General features: G+C 43.0%; 1 protein-coding gene across 3 annotated transcripts in view; it reads left to right on the plus strand.

Annotated features, from left to right (window-relative positions):
- The window catches only part of LOC139750941 (calcium-dependent secretion activator-like), a 553,650-nt gene that overhangs the window by 270,366 nt on the left and 265,381 nt on the right, over window positions 1–17,903 (plus strand). The gene's annotated exons all lie outside the window — the stretch shown is intronic.

Below are 17,903 nucleotides of genomic sequence, written 5' to 3' on the forward strand. Positions count from 1 at the left end.
TTGGGAAGTGAGTTAGTTGTTGTTCGCTGATGATACAGCGCTGGTGGCTGATTCATGTAAGAAACTGCAGAAGCTGGTGACTGAGTTTGGTAAAGTGTGTGAAAGAAGAAACTTAAGAGCAAATGTGAATAAGAGCAAGGTTATTAGGTACAGTAGGGTTGAGGGTCAAGTCAATTGGGAGGTAAGTTTGAATGGAGAAAAACTGGAGGAAATAAAGTGTTTTAGGTATCTGGGAGTGGATCTGGCAGCGGATGGAACTATGGAAGCAGAAGTGAATCATAGTGTGGGGGAGGGGGCGAAAATTCTGGGAGCCTTGAAGAATGTTTGGAAGTAGATGCTTCATATGCCCTGGTTCAATCCATTGACAGCACTTCGACCCCGGTATACCACATCGTTACAATTCACTTTATTCGTTGCACACCTTTCACCCTCCTGCATGTTCAGGCCCCGATCACTCAAAAAATTATTTTCACTCCATCTTTCCGCCTCCAATTTGGTCTCCCACTTCTCCTCGTTCCCTCCACCTCTGACACATATATCCTCTTGGTCAATCTTTCCTCACTCATTCTCTCCATGTGACCAAACCATTTGAAAACACCCTCTTCTGCTCTCTCAACCACACTCTTTTTATTTCCACACATCTCTCTTAGCCTTACATTATTTACTCGATCAAACCAATTCTCACCACATATTGTCCTCAAACATCTCATTTCCAGCACATCCACCCTCCTGCGCTCAACTCTATTTACAGCCCACGCCTCGCAACCATACAGCATTGTTGGAACCACTATTCCTTCAAACATGCCCATTTTTGCTTTCCAAGGTAATGTTCTTGACTTTCACACATTCTTCAAGGTTCCCAGAATTTTCGCCCCTTCCCCGACCTTATGATTCACTTCCGCTTCCATGGTTCCATCCGCTGCCAGATCCACTCTCAGACATCAAAAACACTTTACTTCCTCCAGTTTTTCTCCATTCAAACTTACCTCCCAGTTGACTTGACCCTCAACCCTAATGTACCTAACAACCTTGCTCTTATTCACATTTACTCTTAACTTTCTTCTTTCACACACTTTACCAAACTCATTCACCAGCTTCTGCAGTTTCTCACATGAATCAGCCACCAGCACTGCATCATCAGCAAACAACAACTGACTCACTTCCCAAGCTCTCTCATCCCCAACAGACTTCATACTTGCCCCTCTTTCCAAAACTCTTGCATTCACCTCCCTAACAACCCCATCCATAAACAAATTAAACAACCATGGAGACATCACACACCCCTGCCGCAAACCTACATTCACTGAGAACCAATCACTTTCCTCTCTTCCTACACGTACACATGCCTTACATCCTCGATAAAAACTTTTCACTGCTTCTAAGAACTTGCCTCCCACACCATATATTCTTAATACCTTCCACAGAGCATCTCTATCAACTCTATCATATGCCTTCTCCAGATCCATAAATGCTACATACAAATCCATTTGCTTTTCTAAGTATTTCTCACATACATTCTTCAAAGCAAACACCTGATCCACACTCCTCTACCACACTTTCTGAATCCACACTGCTCTTCCCCAGTGTGATGCTCTGTACATGCCTTCACCCTCTCAATCAATACCCTCCCATATAATATACCAGGAATATTCAACAAACTTATACCTCTGTAAATTGAGCACTCACTCTTATCCCCTTTGCCTTTGTACAATGGCACTATGCAAGCATGCCGCCAATCCTCAGGCACCTCACCATGAATCATACATACATTACATAACCTCTCCAACCACTCAACAATACATTCACCCCCTTTTTTAATAAATTCCCCTGCAATACCATCCAAACCTGCTGCCTTACCGGCTTTCATCTTCCGCAAAGCTTTTACTACCTCTTCTCTGTTTACCAAATCATTTTTCCTAACCCTCTCACTTTGCACACCACCTCAACCAAAACACCCCACATCTGCCACTCTATCATCAAACACATTCAACAGACCTTGAAAATACTCACTCCATCTCCTTCCCACATCACCACTACTTGTTATCACCTCCCCATTAGCCCCCTTCACTGAAGTTCCCATTTGATCTCTTGTCTTACGCACTTTATTTACCTCCTTCCAAAACATCTTTTTATTCTCCCAAAAATTTAATGATACTCTCTCACCCCAACTCTCAATTGCCCTCTTTTTCACCTCATACCTTTCTCGTGACCTCCTGCCTCTTTCTTTTTTACATCTAACACTCATTTGCATTTTTTTACTGCAAAAATCATCCAAATGCCTCTCTTTTCTCTTTCACTGATAATCTTACTTCTTCATCCCCCCACTCACTACCCTTTTTAACCAACCCACCTCCCACGCTTTTCATGCCATGAGCATCTTTTGCGCAAGCCATCACTGCTTCCCTAAATACATCCCATTCCTCCCCCACTCCCATTACCTCCTTTATTCTCACCTTTTTCCATTCTGCACTCAGTGTCTCCTGGTACTTCGTCACACAAGTCTCCTTCCCAAGCTCACTTACTCTCACCACTCTTTTCACCCCAATATTCTCTCTTCTTTTCTGAAAACTGCTACAAACCTTCACCTTCGCCACCACAAGATAATGATCAGACATCCCTCCAGTTGCACCTCTCAGCACATTAACATCCAAAAGTCTCTTTTTCACGCACCTAACAATTAACACGTAATCCAGTTATGCTCTCTGGCCATCTCTCCTACTTACATATGTATATTTATGTATATCTCGCTTTTTAAACCAGGTATTACCAATCACCAGTCCTTTTTCAGCACATAAATCTACAAGCTCTTCACCATTTCCATTTACAACACTGAACTCCCCATGTATACCAATTATTCCCTCAACTGCCACATTACTCACCTATGCATTCAAATCACCCATCACTATAACCCAGTCTTGTGCATCAAAACCACTAACACACTCATTCAGCTGCTCTTAAAACACTTGCCTCTCATGATCTTTCTTCTCATGCCCAGGTGCATATGCACCAATAATCACCCATCTCTCTCCATCAACTTCCAGTTTTACCCATATCAATCTCGAGTTTACTTTCTTACACTCTATCACATACTCCCACCACTCCTGCTTCAGGAGTAGTGCTACTCCTTCCCTTGCTCTTGTCCTCTCACTAACCCCTGACTTTACTCCCAAGACATTCCCAAGCCACTCTTCCCCTTTACCCTTGAGCTTCGTTTCACTCAGAGCTAAAACATCCAGGTTCGTTTCCTCAAACATACTACCTATCTCTCCTTTTTTCTCATCTTGGTTACATTGACTCACATTCAGACACCCTAATCTTAGCCTTCGAGGAGGATGAGCACTCCCCGCATCACTCCTTTTGTTTTCCCTTTTAGAAAGTTAGAATACAAGTAGGGGTGGTTTTCTGGCCTCCAGCTCCCGTCCCCTTTAGTCGCCTTCTACGACACGTGAGGAATGCGTGGGAAGTATTCTTTCTCCCCTATCCCCAGGGATATATATATATATATATATATATATATATATATATATATATATATATATATATATATATATATATGAGTATTTTGAAGGTTTGTTGAATGTGTTTGATGATAAAGTGGCAGATATAGGGTGTTTTGGTCGAGGTGGTGTGCAAAGTGAGAGGGTTAGGGAAAATGATTTGGTATACAGAGAAGAGGTAGTAAAAGCTTTGCGGAAGATGAAAGCCAGCAAGGCAGCAGGTTTGGATGGTATTGCAGTGGAATTTATTAAAAAAGGGGGTGACTGTATTATTGACTGGTTGGTAAGGTTATTTAATGTATGTATGACTCATGGTGAGGTGCCTGAGGATTGGCGGAATGCGTGCATAGTGCCATTGTACAAAGGCAAAGGGGATAAGAGTGAGTGCTCAAATTACAGAGGTATAAGTTTGTGTATTCCTGGTAAATTATATGGGAGGGTATTGATTGAGAGGGTGAAGGCATGTACAGAGCATCAGATTGGGGAAGAGCAGTGTGGTTTCAGAAGTGGTAGAGGATGTGTGGATCAGGTGTTTGCTTTGAAGAATGTATGTGAGAAATACTTAGAAAAGCAAATGGATTTGTATGTAGCATTTATGGATCTGGAGAAGGCATATGATAGAGTTGATAGAGATGCTCTCTGGAAGGTATTAAGAATATATGGTGTTGGAGGCAAGTTGTTAGAAGCAGTGAAAAGTTTTTATCTAGGATGTAAGGCATGTGTACGTGTAGGAAAAGAGGAAAGTGATTGGTTCTCAGTGAATGTAGGTTTGCAGCAGGGGTGTGTGATGTCTCCATGGTTGTTTAATTTGTTTATGGATGTGGTTGTTAGGGAGGTGAATGCAAGAGTTTTGGAAAGAGGGGCAAGTATGAAGTCTGTTGTGGATGAGAGAGCTTGGGAAGTCAGTTGTTGTTCGCTGATGATACAGCGCTGGTGGCTGATTCATGTGAGAAACTGCAGAAGCTGGTGACTGAGTTTGGTAAAGTGTGTGAAAGAAGAAAGTTAAGAGTAAATGTGAATAAGAGCAAGGTAATTAGGTACAGTAGGGTTGAGGGTCAAGTCAGTTGGGAGGTAAGTTTGAATGGAGCAAAACTGGAGGAAGTAAAGTGTTTTAGATATCTGGGAGTGGATCTGGCAGCGGATGGAACCATGGAAGCGGAAGTGGATCATAGGGTGGGGGTGGGGGTGAAATCCTGGGAGCCTTGAAGAATGTGTAGAAGTCAAGAACATTATCTCGGAAAGCAAAAATGGGTATGTTTGAAGGAATAGTGGTTCCAACAATGTTGTGTGGTTGCGAGGCGTGGGCTATGGATAGAGTTGTGCGCAGGAGGATGGATGTGCTGGAAATGAGATGTTTGAGGACAATGTGTGGTGTGAGGTGGTTGGATCGAGTAAGTAACGTAAGGGTAAGAGAGATGTGTGGAAATAAAAAGAGCGTGGTTGAGAGAGTAGAAGAGGGTGTTTTGAAATGGTTTGGGCACATGGAGAGAATGAGTGAGGAAAGATTGACCAAGAGAATATATGTGTCGGAGGTGGAGGGAACGAGGAGAAGTGGGAGACCAAATTGGAGGTGGAAAGATGGAGTGAAAAAGATTTTGTGTGATCGGGGCCTGAACATGCAGGAGGGTGAAAGGAGGGCAAGGAATAGAGTGAGTTGGATCGATGTGGAATACCGGGGTTGACGTGCTGTCAGTGGATTGAATCAGGGCATGTGAAGCGTCTGGGGTAAACCATGGAAAGCTGTGTAGGTATGTATATTTGCGTGTGTGGGCGTATGTATATACATGTGTATGGGGGTGGGTTGGGCCATTTCTTTCGTCTGTTTCCTTTGCGCTACCTCGCAAACACGGGAGACAGCGACAAAGCAAAAAAAAAAAAGAAAAAAATATATATATACACACACACACCAATTATTCCCTCAACTGCCACATTACTCACCTTTTCATTCAAATCACCCATCACTATAACCTGGTCTCATGCATCAAAACTACTAACACACTCAGCTGCTCCCAAAATACTTGCCTCTCATGATCTTTCTTCTCCTGCCCAGGTGCATATGCACAAATAATCACCCATCTCTCTCCATCCACTTTCAGTTTTACCCATATCAATCTAGAGTTTACTTTCTTACACTGTATCACATACTCCCACCACTCCTGTCTCAGGTGTAGTACTACTCCTTCCCTTGCTCTTGTCCTCTCACTAACCCCTGACTTTACTACCAAGACATTCCCAAACCACTCTTCCACTTTACCCTTGAGCATCGTTTCACTCAGAGCCAAAACATCCAGGTTCCTTTCCTCAAACATACTACCTATCTTTCCTTTTTTATCATCGGGTGTTCAGTGTTATATATGGAAATTGTGAGGAGCTTGTAGATTCATGTGCTGAAAAAGGACTGGTGATTGGGAATACCTGGTTTAAAAAGAGAGATATACATAAGTATACGTATGTAAGTAGGAGACATGGCCAGAGAGCGTTATTGGATTATGTGTTAATTGATAGGCGCACAAAAGAGAGACTTTTCGATGTTAATGTGCTGAAAGATGCAACTGGAGGGATGTGTGATGATTATCTTGTGGAGGTGAAGGTGAAGGTTTGTAAAGGTTTTCAAAAAAGAAGAGAGAATGTTGGGGTGAAGAGAGTGGAGAGAGTGAGTGAGCTTGGGAAGGAGGCTTGTGTGAGGAAGTACCAGGAGAGAATGAGTACAGAATGGAAAAAGGTAACAACAAAGGAGGTAAGGGGAGTGGGGGAGGAATGGGATGTATTTAGGGAAGCAGTGATGGCTTGCACAAAAGATGCTTGTGGCATGACAAGCATGGGAGGTGGGCAGATTAGGAGGGGTAGTGAGTGGTGGAACGAAGAATAAGATTGTTAGTGAAAGAGAAGAGGGAGGCATTTGGATGACTTTTGCAGGGAAATAATTCAAATGAATGGGAGATGTATAAAAGAAAGAGGCAGGAGGTCAAGAGAAAGGTACAAGAGGTGAAAAAGAGGGCAAATAAGAGTTGGGGTGAGAGAGTATCATTAAATTTTAGGGAGAATAAAAGATGTTTTGGAAGGAGGTGAATAAAGTGCGTAAGACAAGGGAATCAATACGAATTTCAGTGAATGAGGCAAATGGGGAGGTGATAATAAGTAGTGGTGATGTGAGAAGGAGATGGAGTGAGTATTTTGAAGGCTTGTTGAATGTGTGTGATGACAGAGTGGCAGATATAGGGTGTTTTGGTTGAGGTGGTGTGCAAAGTGAGAGGGTTAGGGAAAATGATTTAGTAAACAGAGAAGAGGTAGTAAAAGCTTTGCGGAAGATGAAAGCTGGCAATGCAGCAGGTTTCGTTGGTATTGCAGTGGAATTTATTAAAAAAGGGGGTGACTGTATTGTTGACTGGTGGTAAGCTTATTTAATCTATGTATGACTCATGGTGAGGTGCCTGAGAATTGGCGGAATGCTTGCATAGTACCATTTTACAAAGGCACAGGGGATAAGAGTGAGTGCTCAAATTACAAAGGTATAAGTTTGTTGAGTATTCCTGGGAAATTATATGGGAGAGTATTGACTGAGAGGATGAAGGCAGGTACAGAGCATCTGATTGGGGAAGAGCAGTGTGGTTTCAGAAGCGGTAGAGGATTTGTGGATCAGGTGTTTGCTTTGAAGAATGTATGTGAGAAATACTTAGAAAAGCAAATGGATGTGTATGTAGCATTTATGGATCTGGAGAAGGCATATGATAGAGTTGATAGAGATGCTCTGTCGAAGGTATTAAGAATATATGGTGTGGGAGACAGGTTGTTAGAAGCAGTGAAAAGTTTTTATTGAGGATGTAAGGCATGTGTATGTGTAGGAAGAAAGAAAAGTGATTGGTTCTCAGTGATTGTTGGTTTGTGGCAGGGGTGTGTGATGTTTCCATGATTGTTTAATTTGTTTATGGATGGGGTTGTTAGAGAGGTGAATGCAAGAGTTTTGGAAAGAGGGGCAAGTATGCAATCTGTTGTGGATGAGAGAACTTGGGAAGTGAGTCAGTTGTTGTTTGTTGATGATACAGCGCTGGTGGCTGATTCGTGTGAGAAACTGCAGAAGCTGGTGACTGAGTTTGGTAAAGTGTGTGAAAAGAAGAAAGCTGAGAGTAAATGTGAATAAGAGCAAGGTTATTAGGTACAGTAGGGTTGAGGGTCAAGTCAACTGGGAGGTAAGTTTGAATGGAGAAAAACTGGAGGAAGTGAAATGTTTTAGATATCTGGGAGTGGATTTAGCAGTGGAAGGAACCATGGAAGCGGAAGTGAATCATAGGGTGGAGGAGGGGGCAAAAGTTCTGGGAGTGTTGAAGAATGTGTGGAAGTCGAGAACATTATCTCGGAAAGCAAAAATAAGCATGTTTCAAGGAATGGTGGTTCCAATAGTGTTATATGGTTGCGAGGCGTGGGGTATAGATAGAGTTGTGAGAAGGAGGGTGGATATGTTGGAAATCAGATGTTTGAGGACAATATGTGGTGTGAGGTGGTTTGATTGAGTAAGTAATATTAGGGGAAGAGAGTTGTGTGGTAATAAAAAGAGTGTGGTTGAAAGAGCAGAAGAGGGTGTTTTGAAATGGTTTGGTCACATGGAGAGAATGAGTGAGGAAAGATTGACCAAACGATATATGTGTCAGAGGTGGAGGGAACGAGAAGAAGTGGGAGACCAAATTGGAGGTGGAAAGATGGAGTGAAAAAGATTTTGAGTGATCGGGGCCTGAACATGCAGGAGGGTGAAAGGCATGCAAGGAATAGAGTGAATTGGAATGATGTGGTATACCGAGGTCGACATGCTGTCAGTAGATTGAACCAGGGCATATGAAGCGTCTGGGGTAAACCATGGAAAGTTCTGTGGGGCCTGGATATGGAAAGGCAGCTGTGGTTTCAGTGCATTATTACATGATAGCTAGAGACTGAGTGTGAACGAATGTGGCCTTTGTTGTCCTTTCCTAACTCTACCTCACACACATGAGGGGGGAGGGGGTTTTTATTTCATGTGTGGTGGTTTGGCGATTGGAATGAATAAAGGCATGCAGTATGAATTATGTACATGTGTATATGTGTATATGTCTGTGTGTGTATATATATGTATACGTTGAGATGTATAGGTATGTATATTGGTGTGTGTGGACATGTATGTATATGCATGTGTATATGGGTGGGTTGGGCCATTCTTTCATCTGTTTCCTTGTGCTACCTCGCTAACGCGGGAGACAGCAACAAAGGAACAAAGGGGCTGGTGACTGGGTTTCGGTGGGGTGTGTGAGGGAGGAGAGTTGGGAGTGGATGTGAATGGGGGCAAGGTAGTTGGGTGCAGTGGGGTTGAGGGTCAGGTCGGTTGGGGGATGAGTTTGAATGGGGAGGAACTGGAGGAGGTGGGGTGTTTTGGATATCTGGGAGTGGATCTGGCAGCGGATGGAACCGTGGAGGCGGGGTGGATCGTGGGGGGGGGGCGAAAGTCCTGGGAGCCTTGGGGGGTGTGTGGGGGTCGAGAGCATTGTCTCGGAAAGCAAGAGTGGGTGTGTTTGGGGGAATGGTGGTTCCAACAATGTTGTATGCTTGCGAGGCGTAGGCTATGGATAGAGTTGTGCGCAGGAGGATGGATGTGCTGGAAATGAGATGTTTGAGGACGTTGTGTAGTGTGGGGTGGTTTGGTCGAGTGGGTGGCGTGGGGGTGGGAGAGAAGTGTGGAGGTAGGGGGAGCATGGTTGAGGGAGCGGAGGAGGGTGTTTTGAAGTGGTTTGGGCGCATGGAGAGGGTGAGTGGGGGGGATTGACTGGGGGGATGTGTGTGTCGGAGGTGAAGGGAGCGAGGAGAGGTGGGGGACCAAATTGGAGGTGGAAAGATGGAGTGAGGGGGATTTTGTGTGATCGGGGCCTGAACGTGCGGGAGGGTGGGGGGAGGGCAGGGAGTGGAGTGAATTGGATCGGTGTGGTGTGCCGGGGTTGACGTGCTGTCAGTGGATTGAGTCGGGGCATGTGAGGCGTCTGGGGTGAACCATGGAAAGCTGTGTAGGTATGTATATTTGCGTGTGTGGACGTATGTATATACATGTGTATGGGGGTGGGTTGGGCCATTTCTTTTGTCTGTTTCCTTGCGCTACCTCGCAAACGCGGGAGACAGCGACAAAGCAAAAAAAAAAAAAAATATATATATAAATAGATAAATAGATAAATATATATATATATATATATATATATATATATATATATATATATATATATATATATATATATATATATATATATATATCCCTGGGTATAGGGGAGAAAGAATACTTCCCATGTATTCCCTGCGTGTCGTAGAAGGCGACTAAAAGGGGAGGGAGCGGGGGGCTGGAAATCCTCCCCTCTCATTTTTTTTTAATCTTCCAAAAGAAGGAACAGAGAACAAGGCCAGATGAGGATATTCCCTCAGAGGCCCAGTCCTCTGTTCTTAACGCTACCTTGCTAACGCGGGAAATGGCGAATAGTAAGAAAGAAAGAAAGATATATATATATATATATATACATATATATATATATATATATATATATATATATATATATATATATATATATATATATATATATATTTATATTTTTTATTTTTTATTATACTTTGTCGCTGTCTCCCGCGTTTGCGAGGTAGCGCAAGGAAACAGACGAAAGAAATGGCCCAACCCCCCCCCATACACATGTATATACATACGTCCACACACGCAAATATACATACCTACACAGCTTTCCATGGTTTACCCCAGACGCTTCACATGCCTTGCTTCAATCCACTGACAGCACGTCAACCCCGGTATACCACATCGCTCCAATTTACTCTATTCCTTGCCCTCCTTTCACCCTCCTGCATGTTCAGGCCCCGATCACACAAAATCTTTTTCACTCCATCTTTCCACCTCCAATTTGGTCTCCCTCTTCTCCTTGTTCCCTCCACCTCCGACACATATATCCTCTTGGTCAATCTTTCCTCACTCATCCTCTCCATGTGCCCAAACCACTTCAAAACACCCTCTTCTGCTCTCTCAGCCACGCTCTTTTTATTTCCACACATCTCTCTTACCCTTACGTTACTCACTCGATCAAACCACCTCACACCACACATTGTCCTCAAACATCTCATTTCCAGCACATCCATCCTCCTGCGCACAACTCTATCCATAGCCCACGCCTCGCAACCATACAACATTGTTGGAACCACTATTCCTTCAAACACCCATTTTTGCTTTCCGAGATAATGTTCTCGACTTCCACACATTCTTCAAGGCCCCCAGATTTTCGCCCCCTCCCCCACCCTATGATCCACTTCCGCTTCCATGGTTCCATCTGCTGCCAGATCCACTCCCAGATATCTAAAACACTTCACTTCCTCCAGTTTCTCTCCATTCAAACTCACCTCCCAATCAACTTGACCCTCAACCCTACTGTACCTAATAACCTTGCTCTTATTCACATTTACTCTTAACTTTCTTCTCTCATACACTTTACCAAACTCAGTCACCAGCTTCTGCAGTTTCTCACATGAATCAGCCACCAGCGCTGTATCATCAGCGAACAACAACTGACTCACTTCCCAAGCTCTCTCATCCCCAACAGACTTCATACTTGCCCCTCTTTCCAAAACACTTGCATTTACCTCCCTAACAACCCCATCCATAAACAAATTAAACAACCATGGAGACATCACACACCCCTGCCGCAAACCTACATTCACTGAGAACCAATCACTTTCCTCTCTTCCTACACGTACACATGCCTTACATCCTCGATAAAAACTTTTCACTGCTTCTAACAACTTTCCTCCCACACCATATATTCTTAATACCTTCGACAGAGCATCTCTATCAACTCTATCATATGCCTTCTCCAGATCCATAAATGCTACATACAAATCCATTTGCTTTTCTAAGTATTTCTCACATACATTCTTCAAAGCAAACACCTGATCCACACATCCTCTACCACTTCTGAAACCACACTGCTCTTCCCCAATCTGATGCTCTGTACATGCCTTCACCCTCTCAATCAATACCCTCCCATATAATTTACCAGGAATACTCAACAAACTTATACCTCTGTAATTTGAGCACTCACTCTTATCCCCTTTGCCTTTGTACAATGGCACTATGCACGCATTCAGCCAATCCTCAGGCACCTCACCATGAGTCATACATACATTAAATAACCTTACCAACCAGTCAACAATACAGTCACCCCCTTTTTTAATAGAAAAAAAAAATATATATATATATATATATATAATATATATATAATATATAAGTCAATTGGGAGGTGAGTTTGAATGGAGAAAAACTGGAGGAAGTGAAGTGTTTTAGATATCTGGGAGTGGATCTGTCAGCGGATGGAACCATGGAAGCGGAAGTGGATCATAGGGTGGGGGAGGGGGCGAAAATTTTGGGAGCCTTGAAAAATGTGTGGAAGTCGAGAACATTATCTCGGAAAGCAAAAATGGGTATGTTTGAAGGAATAGTGGTTCCAACAATGTTGTATGGTTGCGAGGCGTGGGCTATGGATAGAGATGTGCGCAGGAGGATGGATGTGCTGGAAATGAGATGTTTGAGGACAATGTGTGGTGTGAGGTGGTTTGATCGAGTGAGTAACGTAAGGGTAAGAGAGATGTGTGGAAATAAAAAGAGCGTGGTTGAGAGAGCAGAAGAGGGTGTTTTGAAATGGTTTGGGCACATGGAGAGAATGAGTGAGGAAAGATTGACCAAGAGGATATATGTGTCGGAGGTGGAGGGAACGAGGAGAAGAGGGAGACCAAATTGGAGGTGGAAAGATGGAGTGAAAAAGATTTTGTGTGATCGGGGCCTGAACATGCAGGAGGGTGAAAGGAGGGCAAGGAATAGAGTGAATTGGAGCGATGTGGTATACAGGGGTTGACGTGCTGTCAGTGGATTGAAGCAAGGCATGTATATATATATATATATATATATATATATATATATATATATATATATATATATATATATATATATATATATATATTTTTTTTTTTTTTTTTTTCATTAGTATTAGTCGCCTTTTATGACACGCAGGGAATATGTGGGAAGTATTCTTTCTTCCTTATCCCCAGGGATATATATATATATATATATATATATATATATATATATATATATATATATATATATATATATATATATATATATATATATATGTTCTTAGCGCTACCTCGCTAGCGCGGGAAATGGCGAATAGTTTAAAAAAAAAAAAAAAATATATATATATATCCCTGGGGATAGGGGAGAAAGAATACTTCCCACTCTTCCTTACGTGTTGTAGAAGGTGACTAAAGGGGACGGGAGAGGGGGGGCTAGAAACCCTCCCCTCCTTGTATTTTGACTTTCTAAAAGGGGAAACAGAAGGAGTCATGCAGGAAGTGCTCATCCTCCTCGAAGGCTTAGATTAGGGTGTCTAAATGTGTGTGGATGTAACCAAGATGAGAAAAAAGGAGAGATAGGTAGTATGTTTGAGGAAAGGAACCTGGATGTTTTGGCTCTGAGTGAAACGAAGCTCAAGGGTAAAGGGGAAGAGTGGCTTGGGAATGTCTTGGGAGTAAAGTCATGGGTTAGTGAGAGGACAAGAGCAAGGGAAGGAGTAGCACTACTCCTGAAACAGGAGTTGTGGGAGTATGTGATAAAGTGTAAGAAAGTAAATTCTAGATTGATATGGGTAAAACTGAAAGTTGATGGAGAGAGGTGGGTGATTATTGGTGCATATGCACCTGGGCATGAGAAGAAAGATCATGAGAGGCAAGTGTTTTGGGAGCAGCTGAATGAGTGTGTTAGTAGTTTTGATGCACAAGACCAGGTTATAGTGATGGGTGATTTGAATGCAAAGGTGAGTAATGTGGCAGTTGAGGGAATAATTAGTATACATGGGGTGTTCAGTGTTGTAAATGGAAATGGTAAAGAGCTTGTGGATTTGTGTGCTGAGAAAGGACTGGTGATTGGGAATACCTGGTTTAAAAAGCGAGATATACATAAGTATACATATGTAAGTAGGAGAGATGGCCAGAGAGTGTTATTGGATTACGTGTTAATTGATAAGCGAGCAAAAGAGAGACTCTTGGATGTTCATGTGCTGAGAGGTGCAACTAGAGGGATGTCTGATCATCATCTTGTGGAGGTGAAGGTGAAGATTTGTAGGGGTTTTCAGAAAAGAAGAATGTTGGAGTGAAGAGAATGGTGAGAGTAAGTGAGCTTGGGAAGGAGACTTGTGTGAGGAAGTACCAGGAGAGACTGAGTACAGAATGAAAAACGGTGAGAACAAAGGAGGTAAGGGGAGTGGGGGAGGAATGGGAGGTATTTAGGGAATCAGTGATGGCTTGCGCAAAAGATGCTTGTGGCATGAGAAGTGTGGGAGGTGGGTTGATTAGAAAGGGTAGCGAGTGGTGGGATGAAGAAGTAAGATTATTAGTGAAAGAGAAGAGTGAGGCATTTGGACGATATTTGCAGGGAAAAAATGCAAATGAGTTGGAGATGTATAAAAGAAAGAGGCATGAGGTCAAGAGAAAGGTGTAAGAGGTGAAAAAGAGGGCGAACGAGAGTTGGGGTGAGAGAGTATCATTAAATTTTAGGGAGCATAAAAAAATGCTTTGGAAGGAGGTAAATAAAGTGCGTAAGACAAGGGAGCAAATGGGAACTTCTGTGAAGGGGGCTAATGGGGAGATGATAACAAGTAGTGGTGATGTGAGAAGGAGATGGAGTGAGTATTTTGAAGGTTTGTTGAATGTGTTTGATGATAGAGTGGCAGATATAGGGTGTTTTGGTCGAGGTGGTGTACAAAGTGTGAGGGTTAGGGAAAATGATTTTGTAAACAGAGAAGAGGTAGTAAAAGCTTTGCGGAAGATGAAAGCCGGCAAGGCAGCAGGTTTGGAGGGTATTGCAGTGGAATTTATTAAAAAAGGGGATGACTGTATCGTTGACTGGTTGGTAAGGTTATTTGATGAATGGATGATTCATGGTGAGGTGCCTGAGGATTGGCGGAATGCGTGCATAGTGCCATTGTACAAAGGCAAAGGGGATAAGAGTGAGTGCTCAAATTACAGAGGTATAAGTTTGTTGAGTATTCCTGGTAAATTATATGGGAGGGTATTGATTGAGAGGGTGAAGGCATGTACAGAGCATCAGATTGGGGAAGAGCAGTGTGGTTTCAGAAGTGGTAGAGGATGTGTGGATCAGGTGTTTGCTTTGAAGAATGTATGTGAGAAATACTTAGAAAAGCAAATGGATTTGTATGTAGCAATTATGGATCTGGAGAAGGCATATGATAGAGTTGATAGAGATGCTCTGTGGAAGGTATTAAAGTTATATGGTGTGGGAGGCAAGTTGTTAGAAGCAGTGAAAAGTTTTTATCGAGGATGTAAGGCATGTGTACGTGTAGGAAGAGAGGAAAGTGATTGGTTCTCAGTGAATGTAGGTTTGCAGCAGGGGTGTGTGATGTCTCCATGGTTGTTTAATTTGTTTATGGATGGGGTTGTTAGGGAGGTGAATGTAAGAGTTTTGGAAAGAGGGGCAAGTATGCAGTCTGTTGTGGATGAGAGAGCTTGGGAAGTGAGTCAGTTGTTGTTCGCTGATGATACAGCACTGGTGGCTGATTCATGTGAGAAACTGCAGAAGCTGGTGAGTGAGTTCTGTAAAGTGTGTGAAAGAAGAAAGTTAAGAGTAAATGTGAATAAGAGCAAGGTTATTAGGTACAGTACGGTTGGGGGTCAAGTCAATTGGGAGGTAAGTTTGAGTGGAGAAAAACTGGAGGAAGTAAAGTGTTTTAAATATCTGGGAGTGGATCTGGCAGCAGATGGAACCATGAAGCGGAAGTGAATCATAGCGTGGGGGAGGGGGCGAAAATTCTGGGAGCCTTGAAGAAAGTTTGGAAGTCGAGAACATTATCTCGGAAAGCAAAAATGGGTATGTTTGAAGGAATAGTGGTTCCAACAATGTTGTATGGTTGCGAGGCGTGGGCTATGGATAGAGTTGTGCGCAGGAGGGTGGATGTCCTGGAAATGAGATGTTTGAGGACAATATGTGGTGTGAGGTGGTTTGATCGAGTAAGTAATTTTAGGGTAAGAGAGATGTGTGGAAATAAAATGAGTATGGTTGAGAGAGCAGAAGAGGGTGTTTTGAAATGGTTTGGTCACATGGAGAGAATGAGTGAGAAAAGATTGACCAAGAGGATATATGTGTCTGAGGTGGAGGGAACGAGGAGAAGTGGGAGACCAGATTGGAGGTGGAAAGATGGAGTAAAAAAGATTTTGAGTGATCGGGGCCTGAACATGCAGGAGGGTGAAAGGCATGCATGGAATAGAGTGAATTGGAAGAACGTGGTATACTGGGGTTGACATGCTGTCAATGGATTGAACCAGGGCATGTGATGCGTCTGGGGTAAACCATGGAAAGTTCTGTGGGGCCTGGGTGTGGGAAGGGAGCTGTGGTTTCGGTGCATTATTACATGACAGCTAGAGACTGAGTGTGAAAGAATGGGGCCTTTGTTGTCTTTTTCTAGCGCTACCTCGCACACATGAGGGGGGAGGGGGTTGTTATTCCATGTGTGGCGAGGTGGCGATGGGAATAAATAAAGGCAGACAGTATGAATTATGTACATGTCCTTGTGTGTATATATATGTGTACATTGAGATGTATAGGTATGTATATTTGTGTGTGTGGACATGTATGTATATACATGTGTATGGGGGTGGGTTGTGCCATTTCTTTCGTCTGTTTCCTTGCACTACCTCGCTAACGCGGGAGACAGCGACAAAGCAAAATAAACATAATAAGATAAATAAGATATATATATTATTCTATCCCTGGAGATAGGGGAGAAAGAATGCTTCCCACGCATCCCTCACATGTCGTAGGAGGTGACTAAAGGGGACGGGAGCGGGGGGCTAGAAACCATCCCCTCCTTGTATTTCAACTTTCTAAAAGGGGAAACAGAAGAAGGAGTCATGCGGGTATTGCTCATCCTTCTCGAAGGCTCAGATTGGGGTGTCTAAATGTGTGTGGATGTAACCACAATGAGAAAAAAGGAGAGATAGGTAGTATGTTTGAGGAAAGAAACCTGGATGTTTTGGCTCTGAGTGAGACAAAGCTCAAGGGTAAAGGGGAAGAGTGGTTTGGGAGTGTCTTGGGAGTAAAGTCAGGGGTTAGTGAGAGGACAAAAGCAAGGGAAAGAGTAGCACTACTCATGAAACAGGAGTGGTGGGAGTATGTGATAGAGTGTAAGAAAGTAAAGTCTAGATTGATATGGGTAAAACTGAAAGTGGATGGAGAGAGATGGGTGATTATTTGTGCATATGCACCTGGGTATGAGAAGAAAGATCATGAGAGGCAAGTGTTTTGGGAGCAGCTGAGTGAGTGTGTTAGTAGTTTTGATGCACGAGACCGGGTTATAGTGATAGGTGATTTAAATGCAAAGGTGAGTAATGTGGCAGTTGAGGGAATAATTGGTGTGCATGGGGTGTTTAGTGTTGTAAATGGAAATGGTGAAGAGCTTGTAGATTCGTGTGCTGAAAAAGGACTTTTGATTGGGAATACCTGGTTTAAAAAGAGAGATATATATTAGTGTATGTATGTAAGTAGGAGAGATGGCCAGAGAGCATTATTGAATTACATGTTAATTGATAGGCATGGAAAAGAGAGACTTTTGGATGTTAATGTGTTGCGAGGTGAAACTGGAGGGATGTGTGATCATTATCTTGTGGAGGCTAAGGTGACGATTTGTAGAGGTTTTCAGAAAAGAAAAGAGAATGTTGGGTTGAAGAGAGTGGTGAGAGTACGTGAGCTTGGTAAGGAGACTTGTGTGAGGAAGTACCAGGAGAGACTGAGTACAGAATGGAAAAAGGTAAGAACAAAGGATGTAAGGGGAGTGAGGGAGGAATGGGATGTATATAGGGAAGCAGCGATGGCTTGCACAAAAGATGTTTGTGGCATGAGAAGCGTGGGAGGTGGGCAGATTAGAAAGGGTAGTGAGTGGTGGGATGAAGAAGTAAGATTATTAGTGAAAGAGAAGAGAGAGGCATTTGGACAATATTTGCAGGGAAATAATGCAAATGAGTGGGAGATGTATAAAAGAAAGAGGCAGGAGGTCAAGAGAAAGGTGCAAGAGGTGTAAAAGAGGGCAAATGAAAATTTGGGTGAGAGAGTATCATTAAATTTTACTGAGAATAAAAAGATGTTTTGGAAGGAGGTAAATAAAGTGCGTAAGGCAAGGGAACAAATTGGAATGTCAGTGAAGGGGCTAATGGGGAGGTGATAACAAGTAGTGGTGATGTCAGAAGGAGATGGAGCGAGTATTTTGAAGGTTTGTTGAATGTGTTTGATGATAGAGTGGCAGATATAGGGTGTTTTGGTCGAAGTGGTGTGCAAAGTGAGAGGGT

The sequence above is a fragment of the Panulirus ornatus genome, chromosome 10, assembly GCF_036320965.1.
Source record: "Panulirus ornatus isolate Po-2019 chromosome 10, ASM3632096v1, whole genome shotgun sequence".
Taxonomy (NCBI): domain Eukaryota; kingdom Metazoa; phylum Arthropoda; class Malacostraca; order Decapoda; family Palinuridae; genus Panulirus; species Panulirus ornatus.